The 19,161-nt window shown below is 42.3% G+C and overlaps 1 long non-coding RNA gene across 1 annotated transcript; it reads left to right on the top strand.

Moving 5' to 3' along the window:
• Window positions 1-274: 274 nt before the first annotated feature.
• On the top strand, window positions 275-16,637 carry LOC135897505 (uncharacterized). Its single transcript, XR_010563046.2, has 2 exons — window positions 275-581; window positions 15,469-16,637. It is a non-coding gene; the product is annotated as an uncharacterized lncRNA (long non-coding RNA).
• Window positions 16,638-19,161: the final 2,524 nt, after the last annotated feature.

The following is a 19,161-nucleotide window of genomic DNA, read 5'->3' on the forward strand; positions in this document are numbered from 1 at the left end:
GCTCGCTTGTTTGTCGACTGTTGCCTACACTCATCCGTAACTGCAGTGTAGGAAGTGTAGTTTTCATGTTACACTACAGCTACAAAAAATGCTCTCGTGTAGGTGGGTGAAGCTACACTTTTCTACACCAAGTAAACAAAAGTTACGACTTCCTGCAATAGCTACACTCGTGTAGTCAGTGCAAGTTAATAAAAAAATTTGCCCCATTAAAAAGTTTCGGCTCGACACTCAGCTTCTGGACCTTCCGCTGTGTAGGCCGCGTAAATTCGTGCGCCTTTCATGCTTGCGAATGATGAACTCGAGTTCCGCCATGAATCGCGGTGGGAGGTAAGCTAGCGCCCTTGCGCGGTTGTTTAGAAATGTGTTAAAGTAGAGCATGGCCTCCGAGATCGCACCAGCGTACGAATGCTCCACTTCGATGCACCAGGCTGCGAGTGGGGCATCCAGTGGAGAGTTCGTAGTGGCGCGAGAATGAGGACTGCCCCAAAGCGACTACAGGCAAAAGCCAAGGTCGCGTATCGCTTTATGCCACCGTGACAAAGACCATCCTTTTGAGCAACGATGTTGAGCCAGCAGCTGCGGTACGTCGCCGTCACGGCACTCAGCTTGATGCCTAGTTCATCGCGAAAGAAGCCGTTGTGCGGTGAAAGGGTGGTTCGCGAGTCGTTGCGCGATGCGCACCTCGTATGTGGAAAGGCTGGTGTTCTAATCGCCGTAGTTAACAAAATACACGCTAAAGCGCGCAAAAAAAAAAAGAAGAATGTTTTCCTGTGGTGCCACACGGCAGTCGGTGCAGGCGGCGTTGCCGTGATCGGCTACACAGTAGAGCTGCGCGCCGACGTGATTTTATTGAAACAGAAGCATTTTCCGTTGTGCTTGTTTACAAACGTGTTTGACGCAAAGCGCGTTCTTTGCAGCTTTTTTAGAAAGCGCGCGTTGTGGCGGTACAACCGCTTGCTGATGGCCCCGTCGCCTCAAAAGCAACTTCAGTTGACGTATTGCCCCAGGCGCGCGAAGCCCGTTCGGCACGCTCCGACTGAATTTTGACGACACCTCAATTCACATCATATGCGATCTGTGAAAATGCTATGGAATTCTCCGTGTATCCCGTGGGCACACCAATCGAGCCCGTGAGTCCAGCCACAAGGTCATCCACGAATCCAGAAGGCGTGAATCCATTGTCTCCAGAGCTTGCCATCACTCCAACAATGGGTCTTCCTGCTGCTGCAACACCATAATAGGAGAAGGAGTCACTCCTCGCTACGCCCACACTAATAACCAGACTACTTCAATTCCCACTGTGCGAGCTCAAATGCCGATCGCGATCATTTTCTGCCCTTGGCAACCAGTCAACCTCAAAAGCGGCAACCTCTCCATCCACACCGAGGCTTGGCATGGCATTGAATGCCATGTCAAGATGCTCCCAACAGTACAGACTTCCCAGGTGCATCTCTTCGAACACTTGAGTTTGCTCGCCTCCGTTCGCTGCTGAATTTGTCAGCCTTGCACAGCTCAACATACCTGTTCGTGGCACGGTGAGTAGGGCACCCGGCTTGGCTGTGGGAAGTGGGTCATTTAATCCCCACCAGCAATTTATGGTGCGAGCATCCCCCAGCGAGGCGTTTGGTGCTGAAAGGGCACATTGCATAGGAGAGATCTGCACAGACCGTTATGCTTGCTGCACAAGAACTGAAACAAAGTTACACATCTGACAACTCAGTACCATCTTATGTTAAGACATACAAACTGGCAACATTAGCTTAACACACGGGAGACAGGACATCCTCGAACGGATCTCCCTGAAAATAGCTTTTTTTTTTTAGTTTCAAATGTCGTATGCACTCAACCAATGGGAAAACAAGCACTTCACTCATCACCTTTAATGTACCCTCGCTTCTAAGCACACCTTTCATCCAAAATTACATGACGCAGGTCTATCTTTATAAACCATGGCAGATCATCTGTGCTACATGTCACCGTTTCAGCCTAAGGTCAACATCTGCAAAAATTTCATAATGCTAAAGTGCAGCTCAGTACAAAAAGTTACAGCCACCAATGCATTACTATGTTTCCAAACACACATTGTAGCACTGCACAGGTAGCGGATGCATGCCCAACCTGCACTCTGATAGCACTTGGTAAAACTACTTTAAAAACATGCTCATTGTTTGTAAATTTTATTTTATTTTATCACATCAGGACAATGTGATGATAATTTCTTCTTGTAGATGAATATCTTTAGCTGAAGTGTACCATTAACCCCTTAATTGCCAATGACAAGGCAACTTGCCATCACGAGTTCCCTCTGGTGCTTATCATGATCGAGTTAATGCTTTGTAAACATTAAGCAATTTTTGCACATGTGTATGGGTTGAATTTATTGTAATCTTAACAACAAAATAATACACAATGACACCCGCCGTGGTTGCTCAGTGGCTATGGTGTTGGGCTGCTGAGCACGAGGTCGCGGGATCGAATCCCGGCCACAGCGGCCGCATTTCGATGGGGGCGAAATGCGAAAACACCCGTGTATTTAGATCTAGGTGCACGTTAAAAAATCCCAGGTGGTCAAAACTTCCGCAGTCCCCCACTACGGCGTGCCTCATAATCAGAAAGTGGTTTTGGCACGTAAAACCCCATAATTTAATTTTAATTTTTTAATACACAATGACCTCTGGCAAATTCCTCTTGCACTTTTAAAAATGTTTTTTGGAATTTGTCATGGCAGTTCAGGGGTTAATGTCTGTTCACAAATTAGCTCCATTATCTTGACAGAATGATGTTTTTTTTTATGCACGTTGAATGTGGCTGAACAATAGCTGGATGTAAATAAGCTTCATCTTCATAACATGATGATCCCTTTTTGTTGTAGATGGGACATGGCTGTATGCTGGCTGGATGCAAATTATCTCCATTGTCATCACAACAACATGATGGTCCTTTGACGTGACACCTGTGATGTGAAGCTCAGCATTACCATCTGTTTCCTGTAAAAGTTGCAGTTGGCATTTTACTACTGTCCTTAGTGGTGTAGATATGACTAGCGTTCCCATGCAATAAGAAAGGGCTCAACATTGTAGCAAAGTCCTCTTTAACTCAAAAGGACACCTAAGAGAAAAATAATTTCAGCTGTATTTGTAAATTACCCGTCATGACAGCAAAAACATCAGAATTACTACAAGATGAGGCATGGTAAGCCAGAAAAGGTGCAGAAGGGAAAAATGGGTGGCGATGGCTGCCTTGAAATTCCTGCCTCAACTCGCCTTGCTGTCATGGATTTTGATAGTTACTGCTCATGCTTCATTATGTTTTGTCAATGGGTATGGATTACATTGTTTTCTAAAGGAGCCAAAGATAGAACTCAGAAAGTTTCAAGAACATTTACTGAGCCACAATAGCCCCTATATGAATAGATACATTGAAATTTGTGACCTCACACTGATGTACTAGTGTTGGTGATTTGGAGAAAAAAGTCCAAGCAATGAAACTCTGACCTTCCCTTTGTTTTCTAATACTCGTCATATAACAGCAAAATTAACTAAGACAGTTTCCAAAAAATACATTATCAGCCTAGCCTGATTTAGTATTCACAGATCATCGGAATCCCTGCAAGTCTCTGCTGGTGCACTTGTCTGAAATTGGCCCAAATGCCTTCTGAATGTCAGCAGTTATGTCAATATTGTGCTTGTGAAAGGGTGACAGCATTTTCAACAGGTTGGGTTCCTTGTCTTGATCATTCATGTACATTGGCACATGAAAAACGACTTGTAGCTTTATAGTAATGGAAGACTTCTTGATGAATTTGTGATGAAGCACGTAATACATCTTGTCAGTGTCTGTCCTGTGGAGGTACCAGTTCTACATGGCTATTTAACTACTGCTCCTTTATCTTAATCTTTAACCTCCCTTGATTAAGGGGTAAAGGTCAGGGCACAAACTCGTACACTCAAGTGTTGTGATCTGGTTATGAGCTGCGTGGTATTAGTAAAATGGTGCCACTTATTTTTATTGTGATTAGCATTCTTCTTTAACTTTACCCTGATTGTGCTATGTCTGTCTGTTTCTCAAAATGATAAAAAGGTGTTTTGTCTTCTATGAAAAAAAAAAATATTTCCAAATTTTTTCGGTGCTGGGCAGAATCCAACCGATGTTGTATGGTATATATAGACATGTGCCACACACAAACTTTGCCCCAGTGTTGCTCAATGGCACAGCGTGTTCACAGGGAAGCTCAAGAGAGGAGCTTGGCTGCAGTATATGCCTCATACATGACGTGTTTTGGTAGTGGCAATACAGTGTTTCACCACATTGCTTGAGTGCTAATTGCATTAATGTCAGCAGCCCTTCTGAGATAGCTTTTGACCATTCCTGCCCGAAATTTTGTTTCCTTTTTTTGTTTCGAACTGTTCGTTTCACCATTCTTGTTCCTTTAAAGGGTCCCTCACCAGGCCCCATAGCAAATTTTGGTCATATGGTGCAAGTTGTTACATGTCCTATAGAGAGCGCTCTCCCGCAAGAATTTTTCAGATCTGCTCCATAATAGCCGAGATAGAAATATTTCAGTACTGCGAACCTATGATTTCAGTAGGCGGGCTCCACTGCATAGCGAGACACTCTCTCCTTTCGCCCCGTCCAGCCTCCGCAAGCAAAATTCCTCTCCTGCGTTCTCCCATAATGGACCTCGAGGATTGCGGGATGCATACGCCACATGCACCGTCTTCTTTTTTTTTGTTGTTGTTGTTCCAGCGCCACGCATTTTTGTTGACGGCGTTGTGCACAAGCTGTTGTGATTGTCTGGTGTCACGCAGCGCATGATTTTGCATGCTGTGCACAAGGACACATGTCTAGCAGTATAATTCAGTGCTACATGAATACTGAGGCTGAACATGCAGATCGCAGAGCATGATAGAAAATGGCATAGTTTCGGTACTTGCACAGGTGACTTCATGTCCGTGGGAATAAGCAGACGAAGCGGAAGTACATCTCTCTCGCTTCCGTGAGAAGTAAAACAAAAAATACGCAGACATTCCGTTTGTGTGTTTTGTTATTTCTCTAAACTTCAGTTCGTCAATTCAAGCAACAGATCACACAAATAACAGATGGTACTTTGAATAATTCTCGAAGTCGCGTGTCACCATGAGCGATGTCATACTTCGGACCCGAGTACATAGGCGCAGGGACACGAGTACGCCACTGTCCGGCTTGGAGCACAGCGGCCACGAGGAGGAGGGAAAACCGCGTTCGGATTGAAATTTCAGACCTTTCTGTGGTGCGTAGCACTGTAATTCTTTGCAAACATGATCGTTGGCGCGCATTGTATGCTCTGCGCTTGTCAGCTCAAAATGGCCAGACCAGGTGAGGGGTCCTTTAAGCTTGGTAGAGTTGGCTATATTCTGTACAAATTGTCTGCACCTGCAGAAGAAAAAACACTGGATGGGTTGAACCAAAGGAAAGAAAAAGATGTACACCTTGCTTAATACTCAACTTCAAGCCTACATTGTAATCCCTTTGTGTTTGTGGTGCAACAGTTTGCTGGAGGTGGGGTGCAGCTGCCACCACTTGGACTACTTTGGAGTCATCGCCTCACCCTGACGATTCAATCAACAAAGATGCACGGTGTTTTTTGGCGACACTACAGCGAGCTTGTGTTTTCGCTGAGAAAGCAGGTAACGATGCAGATGAGTGACTTACCCAATATGAGCAAGTAAGCAGGTATCTTAGTATGCATGGTATCAGTTGCAACAAGGTGTGTGCCCACGACTTTTCTTTGCAAATACAATGACAGATGAAAGTTTTCTTTTAAACATAGTGCTACCAGCAGTGGTGGCGACATTATTGGGTTGCCCTCATTTAAAACTTATCAAGAAACATTAAACAATATGGGAAGGCATCATGTGTGAACTCGAAGAAATGCTTCAATGCCTTGAACGCGGAAATGGAACGGGCAGATTAGATTGTGCAATAGACCCAGCAGAGTAAATAATGTGAAATAGACCCGGTTGCCAAGCCAGGCTCATACCTATATTGTGTTTACCTGCAGCATGAACAATTCGGCCTGATTTATTCTAGGTGCACACGGCAGTTGTGCCAACTCACCAAACTTGCTACAGTTCTTTGGTACCTGTGGCGACAGCAATGCTATGCAAAATGTTAATGAAGGCTATTCATCAAGATGGAGGGGTAAATTACCTTGGAGGCTTGCACTTTGTGTCACTAATGCTCTTGCTTTTACAGGGCCAATGAGAAGATGTAGTTAGTCCGTCACCAGTTGCCAGCATTGTTTATTTCAAAAGCTTTCACAAGCTTTCTGTTGCAACAGTAACGAGGCCTACGCTAGTTGCTACACAGTTATAATCATGCAATGACTCAAAAAAGACCACACGAAGACATTCGAGGGCATGAGGCTTGTGTTGTGCATTTGTGTGTCTTCATGCCATCAATTTTTTTTTGTGTGTGTGTCATTGAATCTTATATAAGGAACCTTCCTTCTTTCAATGAGAGGTGTGTGCTGCTGTGATGCTTGGCAAGATTAAAGGTAGGAGTAATGGCAATACAGAAGGAGAAGTTGAATGAGCAAAACTAGTTTGACTATGCACCTAATGCTGCAGAAATAAGAGATGCTGTTCAATCTAAGTCAGGCAGTTTGTTTGCACTGAACTTTCTCGCAGAAATGGCATTTCATCGTGTACTTTGCCTGATAACCTGGAGCTAATCTGTGCAGCTAACTATGGCCTTAGGCATATGCCACATAACTTACAATTCATCTCCCTTAGCATAAGGTTGTCACATTCCAAGCATCCATGTGTCCCAAGCTGGAGTACGCATGCGCAGTTTGGTAGCTGTATCAGACTACATCATCCCATACACCTGAATCCATCGAAAGCTAGACTGGTACATTACGTAGTTTTCTTGAACTGTTCTTACTGTGATGTCCCTGATCAAGACATAAAGATTAACTTGCTAGTCTTCAGCTATGTAGAAAAATAGTGCATTTGTGCCTCTACCACAGGTCCTATTGCTTGTACTACTTTGCACGCTAGATAATCATATTGCTTATTTGCCTCTCGCTTCATAGCAGTCATTCTAAGCGCAGCTGTCTAACCGCCACCTGCACACACTGTTGCATATTTAACTCTTTTTATTCGAACGGCAAGCAGTTGGAGTCACCTGCCCCTTGACACTGCTCACTACCCCGATTCTAGCCATTTCAAGACATTCTTTGAAGACCTCATGCAGATTATGCACCAAACCCCTCCTGTGATATCCTATGCCAGAAGCATTGAACATATCAAAAAATGATAAATTGTAACTATTGCTGCACTGGAACGTGAGTGAGGTTGCGGCCTGTTCTATCGCTGCGTCCGTACAACAGATGCAAAGGCACAGAGCACCGATCCCTGGTCTGGAGCAAGAATGACCATTCACCACTGCACAGCATGGTACTAGACCATTAAAAAGGCGTTTCGTTTGTTTGTCTCGGAATAAATCAAAATCGTAATGTGCTTGAGACGTGGCATTAAGGTGAAGGCCATCAAATGGTGACTAGCAGCAATTTAAGGCAACTCTTGTCCAGCGTATTCTTTGAAGCAAATGGCAAAGAAAATATGACCGTTTGTAGTTTTTCGCCATTTAAGTAGAGGTTTGCCAAAAATGAATCTTACAATTGATTTTTGTTGTCAGGTACAACCCAGTACAATTGTTTCGTTTTATGAAATTGACTAGTGCAACTCAAGCTACCCTTTCTGGAATCACATTCGCAGTGCAATTTTTGTGTCTACTTGATGCATACGCTCGAAAATTAAAAGGAAGCTTAAGCTTGAGAGCTCCTAAGTACATGGGAACAGAAAAATGTTTTCGCTCGGCATCTGCTGTGCCAAATTTAAAGGTTTCTTGCTTTAAAAATGGAGAAGCTAAAGTTGAGTGACTTTAGGAAACAGGCCACCTTTGACGAAGATAGGTCCTCCTATCGAAACATTGGCCAGCCTTTCTGAGGCACCTTATTTTATACCACAGTGTGCTATTCCATCTGTCAGCACCTTTCTTCAGTTTGGATTTAGGAAACAGATGTTTCATTTTCGGCTGTCCATTTCTTCTTCATAGAAATCTAATAAGTTGCCAAATTAAAGAGAGAAAAAAAGCTCATGTAGCATGTTTTAAACTCTGTAACTTAGTAATAAATAGCATATCAATAATAACAACAACCCTTATTAGGGTATCTAAAGAGAGGGAAAAATGGAAATTTGTCAATCTGTCTTTTGCAGACCTCTCATAGGCATTGTAACAGTTTCACCAAACTGTTAACTGAAATATCAAGTTTGTGTGTTTTAGATGTAAGGACTGTAATATCTGATTTTGGTGTATAGTTACAGCTTTGTAAGTCTCATGCTTAAACTAGTTCAAAAATAATTTAGGAAAAGTTTTCTTTAATTTACGAGTTGCTAAATAAAAAAAATATGCAGATTCAACATGCGTGTTGGAATCTGCAAAGTGAAGCTTTTGTGATGGGGGTAGATAAATGCTTTATAGCTGAGTGATGGGTTCAGTTTCACTTACTTTCATGCTATATAACATGTATTCTCATGAAACGTTTGTTTGTTCACCACATAAGTCGCAACATTATTGGCATGCGCTGTTTACCATAAAACCCCAAGAGATATCCCACCTAAAATTAACAAAATATCGAATGGAAATATGAGGTGGGCTAACTTTCAGTGTACCTACAGGAACTAGCGCATGTTATTTTATAGAACTAGAAAATCATGCCACAACAAGGATGAGTTTGCTTTTGGAGGTGGGGCATCTCAGCATGCTTACGCACTGCATCGTTCATATGCTATGCCTAGCCTACGCCTAGCGCGCTATTTCAGATGATACATGTATTGGTGATGCATGAAATGACCCACTCACATACAGACACGAGATGCGTGTGTGTGTGTATTAGTAGCACTAGTAGTATTACCTATCCATTTTGGGTTTTGCATTAGAGCTTTGGGCAGTTACCCGTTGTTTGTTTTCTTCAATGCGGCACTTTACAACCAAAATCAGTGATCATTGCTGGGTTCGTTCTTTTTTTTTTTTTTTTCAGGGAAAAGCCACTAATGAACGCTTATGGTAAAGCTCACAGCTTCTCTCAGCTGAGAGATGCTCATGCTTATTATCTGTAAGGACACGAAGCGACGAGCAGTTACTGTGGATGTTGGTTTTCATCAGTTTCAGGCTGAACATTCTTTTACCTCAAGTGCATTCTACTTGTATGTTGCTTATATCCTTGTCTGTTGTGCTGCATCTGATTAAATCACGTAAAAGCCTTTCTCTTGCTCTTTTCAGGGCTACTAACAGGGCTGTAGAGAACACCACCTGTCAGGTTACATACCGTACCATATTCACTCAGTCTTAATGTGCACCCTTGGTTTTAGCATGCCTAAAATCTTGCAATTAAGAAGGTGAGGACTTTCACACTCTTCTTTGCAAAGCTCACCTGTCAAATGTCTAATTGCCTCATAGCAGTACACCTACTGAAGTCTCGGGACCACCAGAGGCAGGAATGTATTTCATTTCCTTCATATTTGTTTATAGTGAAATGATTTCGATGTAATAAAGGTGATGGTGAACGTGGCCCACCTTAATGCGCCGCTAGAGAGAAACACTAACAGTGTAACTACTCTATTTTTGTTACTTTCACAATAATAGGATGTAGATTAGAAGAAAGCATCAATGTAAAAGTTCCGTTCTTTCAATTTTGCACTGAAACCTAAGCACCGGCACGTCAATGGTACTTCATGGATTTCATTGTGGTTTTTTATCAGTAATTGGGCCATATTGGCTCAGTAAATGTTTCCAAAACTCACCAATGTTCGGCTCTCCTAGAGCACAATATAGTCAGTTTTTAATGACAAACACTTACCTATGCTCTAGCAGATGCCATCAAAATCTATAACGTCACAGTCGGCAGGTGTGGGAACTTCAGCACAGTGACTCCACCTATCTTTTGTTTCTTGCGCCTTTTCTGGCTTAGCAATCCTCTTCTTGCGGTCAGAGTGCCATTTCTGGTATTCTAGAAGGGTAATTTACTAATATAGGTGAAATCATTTTTATTTTTATTGTCACTCTAAATGCTGTTTCAATGTTCGTTCAGAGTGCTCAAGCAATGGCTCCTTTTCTCAAATGTTGAAGCAGTGAGCAGAATACAACAACACAGAATTAAAAAAAAGGAAGACTGACTCTGCTGCAACCTAAGCATTTCAATATACAAGCTTTTCATGATGCCACATTAGAGTTTATTCAATACAAGCGGAAGCATAGCAAAAGAAAAAAATAAAGTGACTCGCCATACTGTGAAGCCTGGGTGACGGTGTACTATTGCATAGCATTGGTTTCGTACTCAATAGTAATGCAGGTGTCACCTTGAGTTGACATCTTCCCAAAAAGGTGTGCCTTAAAATTAAGGGAACATGGTGAAGCTTAGAAATTCTACATTCACAGAGCTGGCTGTTCAAGGTTTCCAGTCTGGCTAAAGTGTTTGTAAATGATTGTAAAAGTGTGTATGTTTGCAGGGTATAAACGAACTGTGTAAACCTAATCAATAACTTTGTGATGCATTCTAGAAATTTTGTTCTGGTGCATCATCTTTAGCATAGTTCACCATCTTGTTGCAAGGCTGCAAAGGTGTACATCTTCACAAGCATTTGGGGAAATTATAAGCCTATCATTTAAGTGGAAGTTGGTTTCATAGCATTAATACTAACAGTTGCTGTTTGTTTTCAGAATCTGTCATTTTTAGTGTTTGCCATTGTTGAAATGCTGCAAAGTGTAGACCTCCGCAGGCTATCCATTAATGAAGGGAGCCTTTCATTTAAGGGAGAGAGAGAGTTGGTCTCATAGAACTGATAACATATTGTAGCACTCTTCAATGAAGGACAGTACACAGACTAGTTCATAGTGGACGAACTTGTGCCCAGAAACTATACAATTAAGTTATACGCTTTTGCACAATTTGCGAGAAGGAGTTCACGGAATCTTTCCAACAGACAGTCGCATGTCTTCATGGAACGGGCTTCTCAAGTGCCCCTGTGATCAGGAGACATGCTGCGACTTCTTATTATGCAAGGTACTCGGGAGCCATCTCGTACACTCACATAAGGCACTCGCTGTCACAAGATGCACAATGTGTTGCCAATGCTTCTCTAATGGCAACGCAATGAGGCATTTGGGAGGTTACCACGGTGGAATCCTTGCAGCTTGAGATTGTGGAGAGCTCTTTGTGGCAATATTAATATACATTCTAAAGAGAGCTGTTTGTTTTAAAGATGTATAATTTTTAGTAGTGTATTTCACCATCTTATGTAAGACTGCAAAGGCATAAAGTTTCACAGGCTATAGATAAATTGAGCAAGCCTTAAGTGAAAAAGTTGTCTTCGTGAAATTGCTGATACATTGTGAACACTCTTTCTTTGTTCTTGAAATGTATCTTTCTTTTGTATATTTCGTAATCTTGCTGCCCATTTAACTTGCAATGCTAGTACTTTACTGCCTGTTTACACTCTATTGCAATACTTGCTTGCTGCCATTGTTTTATCACTTTGTTGTGCGCATGCATTCTTTTCAACTATGCACATTTCTTTCCAGCCTATTGTTTTAGCAAAGTGTACATCTGCATTTTATAATTTGTTCCCCGCCTGCACCCTATTATTGTTTTCCAGGCATGAAGTGAACAGTAACCATGTAGACTCGTGTCAAGGCCGCACTCGCAACTTGGCAGCCCAAAATGTGGAGGGAAAATTTTTCAGTGGGAAAGCAATCACCTTTAGTGCCCCAAGGCCACACAATCAGCAAATTTTATCTCGCTGCACAGTTCCGCATGCCTCTATAAGATGTTGTGAGCCATCTAGTAGCGGCCGTTTACTGGGATCGAACCAAATGGTTCGGTTCTATGTAAGGGCCTCTCTTTGTGAAAATTGTGAAAAAAATTTGAGGCCTTTTCATGAGTCTACACAATATGAAAGTTGAAGGTGAAGGTTTCATTTGTGTTAAATAGCATTAATTTTTCTTTTCCTTGCGTTGCGAGCCATGAAACTGCAACAAAGTACTTCCTGTCCAATGTTTAAAGGCACAAACACACCAAGGACAAGACAAATAGACTACACAAATGGTGCTGACTTTCAATTTCAACTCTCGAAGATCAAAGTCGGTTCCCTTCGTGACGACTGCTTGCCTTGCCCCTTATCTGTTCCAGGTGGTTAAATGTTCAACATGATCCAGAATAAACTAGCCCATCGACAATCTATGACAAAGTATTTCCTGCATGAAAAGACTTGCTGTACAGGTGGTGGTAGACAGTGCAGTAACTCAAATGATTTTGTTGTTGGTTGTGTTGCACAAATTTTGATTAGTTGTTCCCTTCCATCCTGCGCACAGCCGTTGACCAATTCACAGTAACATTCATTCTCTAGGGACATTTATTGAACTCTGAAAAACTCTAACTTCAAATTGCTGTTTCATAGATAAGAGAATGTTGTCGTTTGAACTCCTAAAATATTTTTTTTTCTTTCTTTCTTTTCAGGCTATTGAGCTCGACAATACAGCATGACAAGTGCGAGAGAAATTTCACGATGGTGCTTTTTTGCGTGGAAAGTCTTGCCTACTGTTCTGTGCCAGTGTCGAGTTGTTTTATGTACAAAAGAGAGGTCATTTGTCACGACAGGCTGGCTTTAGTGGGACATGCCATTAAGCTCTAAGGATGTGGCAACCGCCCCTCCGCACTTTCACACCTTTCTGAGCTGCACGTTAAATAGGGCCCCTTATCAGGCCCCATTGCAGATTTTGGCTATACAGTGGAGGTTTTAGAGTGCAGTTTAGGGAGCATTTTACCACAAGAATTTTTCTAATTTCTTCCTTGTTAGAGCAGATGCATAAGAAACTGGAATGTCCCATCTTCACATTGCGAGGAGGCAAACTTTAGTGCCAGTGTAAACCTTCTCTCCTGCTTTGACCAGCATCCATAAGCAACACTTCATACTTGGGAACAGTGCGAAAAGACTGGACAAGAATAGACAACACTGGGTGCGACATATGACAACACCATGCCCTTGTTTGCTATTCTTGTCTTTTCGTGCTGTTCCCAAGTATTCTCATATTGTACCACCTAGCATATTTTTTAGCTCTTCTGCTCCATTTCCCTGCCTTTTCTCATATGGGAGCTGAGGGACCGTGTGACGTTTACATGACTGGTCCTCTCTTTCTTTTTCTTTTCTTCTCATTCTCTGTTTCCTGCATAGCACACTTGCAAAGGCAGTATTGCACTTTCTGCATTAGACAATTTATGAAGGTCACGTGCCAGTATCAGTGACTTCGCATAAAACCTGCTTCTTACGTGGAGGCATTTGTGTGTGTGACCCTGACTCTCTCGCTGGAAGCTGGGCTCCCGTGAGAGGAAGGGTGCGCAGTCTTTTGTTCTAAATTTCAGCTGTTTTTGTGCCATGCACCTATTTGTAGACACCGCTGCCGGCACATGATTTACGCACCACGCTTACCTGTTTTCAAAGCCCAAACCTAGTCAGAGGCCTTTAACTTAAGAACCTGCCAACTTTACAACTTGGGAAATACTACAGTTGTACCCAAAAAATACTGAAAATTGTTTGAGTAACTCAAAATGTTGACTGCAATTAAAAATTTGCGGGCTTGGTTCTGAAGGGATCGTGTGAACACGCTCTCTGCTCAATTGTCGCAGCGAGAATGATCTACACCACAAATGTTTATTAAAAGCACTCGTGAAATATTTGCATACTGATGGCCGAAATTTCAGTTGCCATTATATATTGGTTGTACAGTTTGCTGTCAATGCATGTGGGTAGGACCGTGTAACTGACGAGTCTAAAAAATCTGGCTATGACGAAATTGGTCAGCAGCTATAGCATTTATATTCTTTCGAAACAAGTTTTTTCTGTAAGCTAAGCCCAAATAAAGGTACTAAAATACTGGTGTCAATACAACAGCAGTGAATGAGCTCTAAAAATTTGACATTTTGCGATGAAATCTTGCAACTTGGCAGGTGTGAGCAACACATTTCAAGACACTTTTCCAGTCCACATTTTTTTTTTAAACTGTTGCCAGGCGCAAGGTTTGTAGCAACAGGTTTTGCTTTGAGTGCTAGTTGACTTCAATTCTGCAGTTATGTGCCCCCTATTGATGTTAATTAAAATGTCAATTAGTGGAATTTGTTAATACGAAGAGGTTGCCGTTGAACGTGACGGCGAACGCATTTATTAGGGAAGCACCGGCAGTCAAACGGCCTGAAGTTCCACTCGTCCTTTGCCACCGACTGGCTCACATTCTGCATTAGAGAGTGTCATCGTCTCTTTTCCGCTGGCATGCTCTTGGTTGCGGCTGAAAGAAGTGGCTACAATACTCACATTGCTGATTATTGCTTGTTTTGATGTCTGTAGCTGCTATAAAATCGTCACAGAGACATTCGGTATATGATGCAGCATTAAATTTATGATGCTCGTTATTGTTGGGGATGCCAGTAAAAGTGGCTATGCAATGCTGTAATTAAGATTTTGGGAAATGCCCCTGAGCCACGAAAAATTGGACCTGTAAATGATTTGTGTTACTACATAAATAAACTTTAGGTATTTTCTCTAATGGGAAATTTGTTGCTCATGAATTTTTCGCAACGTTCTGAACGAAATGAAATTGCCAAAATTCTATCTTGCAAAATTTTATCCTTGAATTATGATCAGGTTTCAGCATGGAATGAACGCACGAAGATAGGTATATCATCCTTCTGTAACCTAATTTTTTTTTCTTTCAAATATTGGTATAATTTGCATTCGTGCGGGGTTGCCAATTCTCGAGTGAAACGAAGTCGATACTGTGGGGTGGGAGAGGGTGGAGAGGCAGCTAGCGACAATTGACCCTGTAAGTCGGTGCCAAGAGCCAGCAGTCTGTAAGTGCGACAAAGATTCACAGTTTTCACCAACAAGGCATTGAACACAGGCAGAGGTAATGTGAACAGTTGGGGCATACAATAGTACTCGAATCACGACAAAAACGAAACTGTCTTAAAGTTTATTGTAATGCAACCGAAGAATGTGCATCTGAGCTGTCAGCTGTTAATGAAAATTTGGTTTATTCATTCTTATTCAGCGAGAGAAATAATGCAAAAATCAAGACATTTAACTGTCCCACCTGGGTAAAGTCTGAACTGTTCTAAAGTAAGGACGGTTGGCAGTACTAGCTTGAATATGTGTATGCACGAGTTTGTCTTGATGCATTGTGTCCTGACATTTCTGCTTCTGTATTTTGCTTACGTTCAATTATTTTTCGTTTATTGTTTCCCTGAAGTCTGTAGTATTGTTATTGTTTTCTGTATAGTGTGTCAGTGCCAGAATTGAAAGGTGTGCGTTGTTTAGTATTGTTTTTCACTGTGTTGGAAGGGCTGCATCTATTCATATGCATTGCTCTCTGCAGTTATGTTGCAGAATGCTGATGACTGCAGGACATCTGCATATCCGAGGCCAACGCCAGATGAACGGGAGCAGTTCATGGACGAGCTGCAAGTCGTGGGGCAAGCAGAATACCTTTGCGCAGCCGAGAAGAACACACTCGAAGCATTTGTTCAGGAAGGCGAGCCTGGAGAAATGGGAGTACCTCAGGAAGTGTCAATTGAGAACTTCTTGTGCCTGGAAATTAAGGAAGGACCCCTTGTGCCTGCTAGGAAAACTAAGCCTCGAGGAAAAAAAGTCAACAGAAAAGGCACTTGTTGGTTACGCTGTGATGTGTGTCAGTATACCACAAGATGGCCTAGTAATCACAGGAAACACATGAAAACCCACCAACAGAAGCGCTTCAAGTGTGACGTTTGTCCGGGGACATTTTCGACAGAGAATGAGGATCATTTCAAGGCTCACATGTGGGTTCATACTGGCGTGAAGCCATTCAAGTGCAACAAGTGCTCGTATGCAACCACGAGGAAGCATCTCTTAGAAAAACATAATTCAGAACAGCACATTGAACTGAGCATTATCTATGTTGAGTGAACATTGCATTCAACTAATAAAGGGATGGGGAGGAGGGCAGGACACTCGGCTTCCCCAAGAGCCATTGACCTGGGGAATCGTCTTCTTGATATACAGCTTCCAAGGCCAGTCATGCAAATTTGTAACGTCCTTTAATAATTCATGCTTTTTACATCATTTAATTGAGTTCTCCCAGCGTGCCATTACCTGCATTTGTCATTTGTTTTCTTGTTTCCACTGTTGCTTTCGGTGCCCTATGTCCTTTTGTAAAATATTTTGTAATATGTTTTTTAGGAGAGGGAAGGGGAATTGAGGGCTGTTAAAGCTATCTGTAAAGCATGCATGCATTCTGTCTTTTCTTTTATATTAATTTTTTCCTGAAAATAATTTTTCTTTTTTTCTTATAAAGATGAAATATTCTTTTATGCCTTCTGCTAGCCTCTTGCATATGTAGTATGCTACTTCCTTCTTTTTTCCTAACATAGTGTGTCATTGTTAGTGCCATTACTTTTATTTTTTTCATGTTAGTAAACTGCATTGCTGTGTATCCCTCCATTATGCAATTCCTTTTGGTGCCCATAAGGTATTTAAATGAATAAACTTGTCCTTTTCGATTATGCATTTCAGTTTTTCATGAACATAATGTCTACCTCTGTGAGTAATCAAATTGCACTACTATCTACCTCTGCGAGATGCAAAATTGTGCTATCTGCTACGGAGGCATTTTTAAAAAAAGTTTGTCAGTCTTCCCAAAATCGCCCTGGGTTCACAGCCCTCCCTCATAACTATTTGTAAATTAAAACATTATTTCGTACGTATATGTAATTATGTCTTGCCAAATTTTGCCCCATGTCAAAACAATAATCCTGGGTCTGCTAATGTATCAGATCCAAGCAAGAATTTATGTCGGGCCATGCAAGGTAATACATTGGCCAGTAGCTGGCACAACAAAAGGCTGATGTCAATGCCCACGCACTTAGCCCAAGCTATCATGTCGTGCTTGGCCCAGCCTATCCTTGATTGGCCACTGTATGTCTCACTAAAGTTGGGGCATCACAGAAATGTTCTTGTCCAGTTCCTGCATGAAAGAGACCTTTAAAATTTTATATACATGCACCTTGCGCAAGAAAAAACAAGAACCTTCAGCAATCAAATGCTGCTTCTGCACAATCTATATTATGTACTAGAACTTGTTTGCCATGCCCTCGTGACTTCCGTTTTCATTATTCCGACAGAGCTCAAAGTCGTGCTAGCGATCTTAGCTGTGCCGCCAGGCCCACGCAGAAGAATGCTTGCCATGCTCCGCCCATCATTGCTATCAGCTTTGGAATTGGCATGGACTTAAAACATGGAGGAAAATAACTTGGGAGCGAGCATGATGTCAGCTAACCTGCCTTTGCAACGCAACCTCCTCTGGCCCCGTCGCTGCTTTCACTCACCAAATGCACACATCATACGTTGAATTCTGGCAACAGCACGCTCTCCACGGCTCAGTTTGTAGCTCTGAGTGCTGGTACAAACATAAAGGTGGTTGCAAACTAGCAGTTGTGAATACAGCAACAAGCTTGCCTCACTCTGTCTTCAAAAAATATGTGTGCCCCTCGCATCCAGGTAAACTTATGTGGCTTGTCTTGTCAAACTCTGAAAGTGTTCTGTGTTGAAAACACTGTATGCTGTAGCATGATAGGAAACTTCTAGAAGACGTTCAGCTGTGGAAACTCGTGACAAAGCCTTTAAAAAAATAGTGAGGCTACTGGGTTAAGATGGACCACAAAAAAGCAGCAGTTAAAACTGAAGAGAACATTCTTGCTTGTGCAAGTGCATGTAAAAAGAGATATTTCAATCAAATCTTTACTTGGCGACTTGACAATGACAACTGAAGCCACCTGGAGCCTGACATAAAATTTATAATTTTTCCAGGATGCCAAGGCATACTGGTTCGCTGATAGAGAATTGAATGCGTCTTGATTGCATAAAAGGAGCCTTATTGACCGCTTATCGGGGCAATTCTTTGGGAACCCTTGGGCATTCAGGACTCCAGTGTAGCTACGGAACCTCAGAAAAATCTTGCTGCCACATCAGTTAAAACAAAATATACCCTAGAAAAACAATTAACCTATAGCACAATCAATTGACAAGATGCTGTGGGGACAGAGTTCATGGTAGGCTCGTACAACACGTTCAAGACTCTGGCATTTACAGTGTTACAATAAAACTTGGGGCTAGTTGGCTCGTAATGCTTAGGAAATAGATACTGCACAAAAACCAGACAAGGGCAAGAGACGGTAGCACGAGGGGGTCATGCATGCTTGTTTGTTTTGCGTTTATTAGTGTTGCGCTTGTCAGTGTCGCTACCCTCTCGTGCCCTTATGTGCTATCCGTGTAGTGTCTTTTTTTTTAAGCATTACAATGTTATATTCAGTAAAATGAAGTTCACTAATGCAGCTCGCACATCGCAGCTAAGACTGGGTTTGCAATATGTCCACAGTAATGTAATGTGGTAAAAGAAGGCTGCACAGTTCATGGACCATAGTAGTGGTAATGCCTGGCCTCATTATAAGTGTCGTTGAGATCATCTTGACAGCGGCTGTACTCGAAGAACGAGTTGCACGTAACACTGAAGGCTTCAGGTCTTATCGGCATAACTAGTGATGGCTGTAATGTAACATTAAGGTATCCGATCTGTTTGGTGCAGCATCTGAAATCAAGTGCTACGTGGCGAAGTGGGGTACAGTGCCTCTGCTTCACCCACACACTCAACTTGTCTTTGGCGAAGCCCCCAAGACTTCAAGCTGTCACAAATGCTGCTAGCATTATGAAGGAGGTGATTTCTTTCTTCACTGCCTCAGCAAAATGAAGTACTAGTGCCAAAGATGCACTAGTAGAGGTTCTTGTTGGTTAACTTGGGAGCCTTTGCGGGACTAGGTGGGTTGAGTGGCATGACAGCAAGGTTTCTATGTTACCTTGCAGCGTGTGAAAAGCTCTTTGTGTTATTGCCTACCAAAGAGAGATACAGAGCTCTGCGAAAGCAAAGACACCTGACGCCTTGTGCTACATTCAGTGATGGCAAGTTCCTGGTAGCAGTTGTTTGCTTGGCAGACTTGGTGGTGCTTACTCACCCTTTGAGGCACCTCTTTCAGAAGTA

The sequence above is a fragment of the Dermacentor albipictus genome, chromosome 9 (assembly GCF_038994185.2).
Source record: "Dermacentor albipictus isolate Rhodes 1998 colony chromosome 9, USDA_Dalb.pri_finalv2, whole genome shotgun sequence".
Classification (NCBI taxonomy): Eukaryota; Metazoa; Arthropoda; class Arachnida; order Ixodida; family Ixodidae; genus Dermacentor; species Dermacentor albipictus.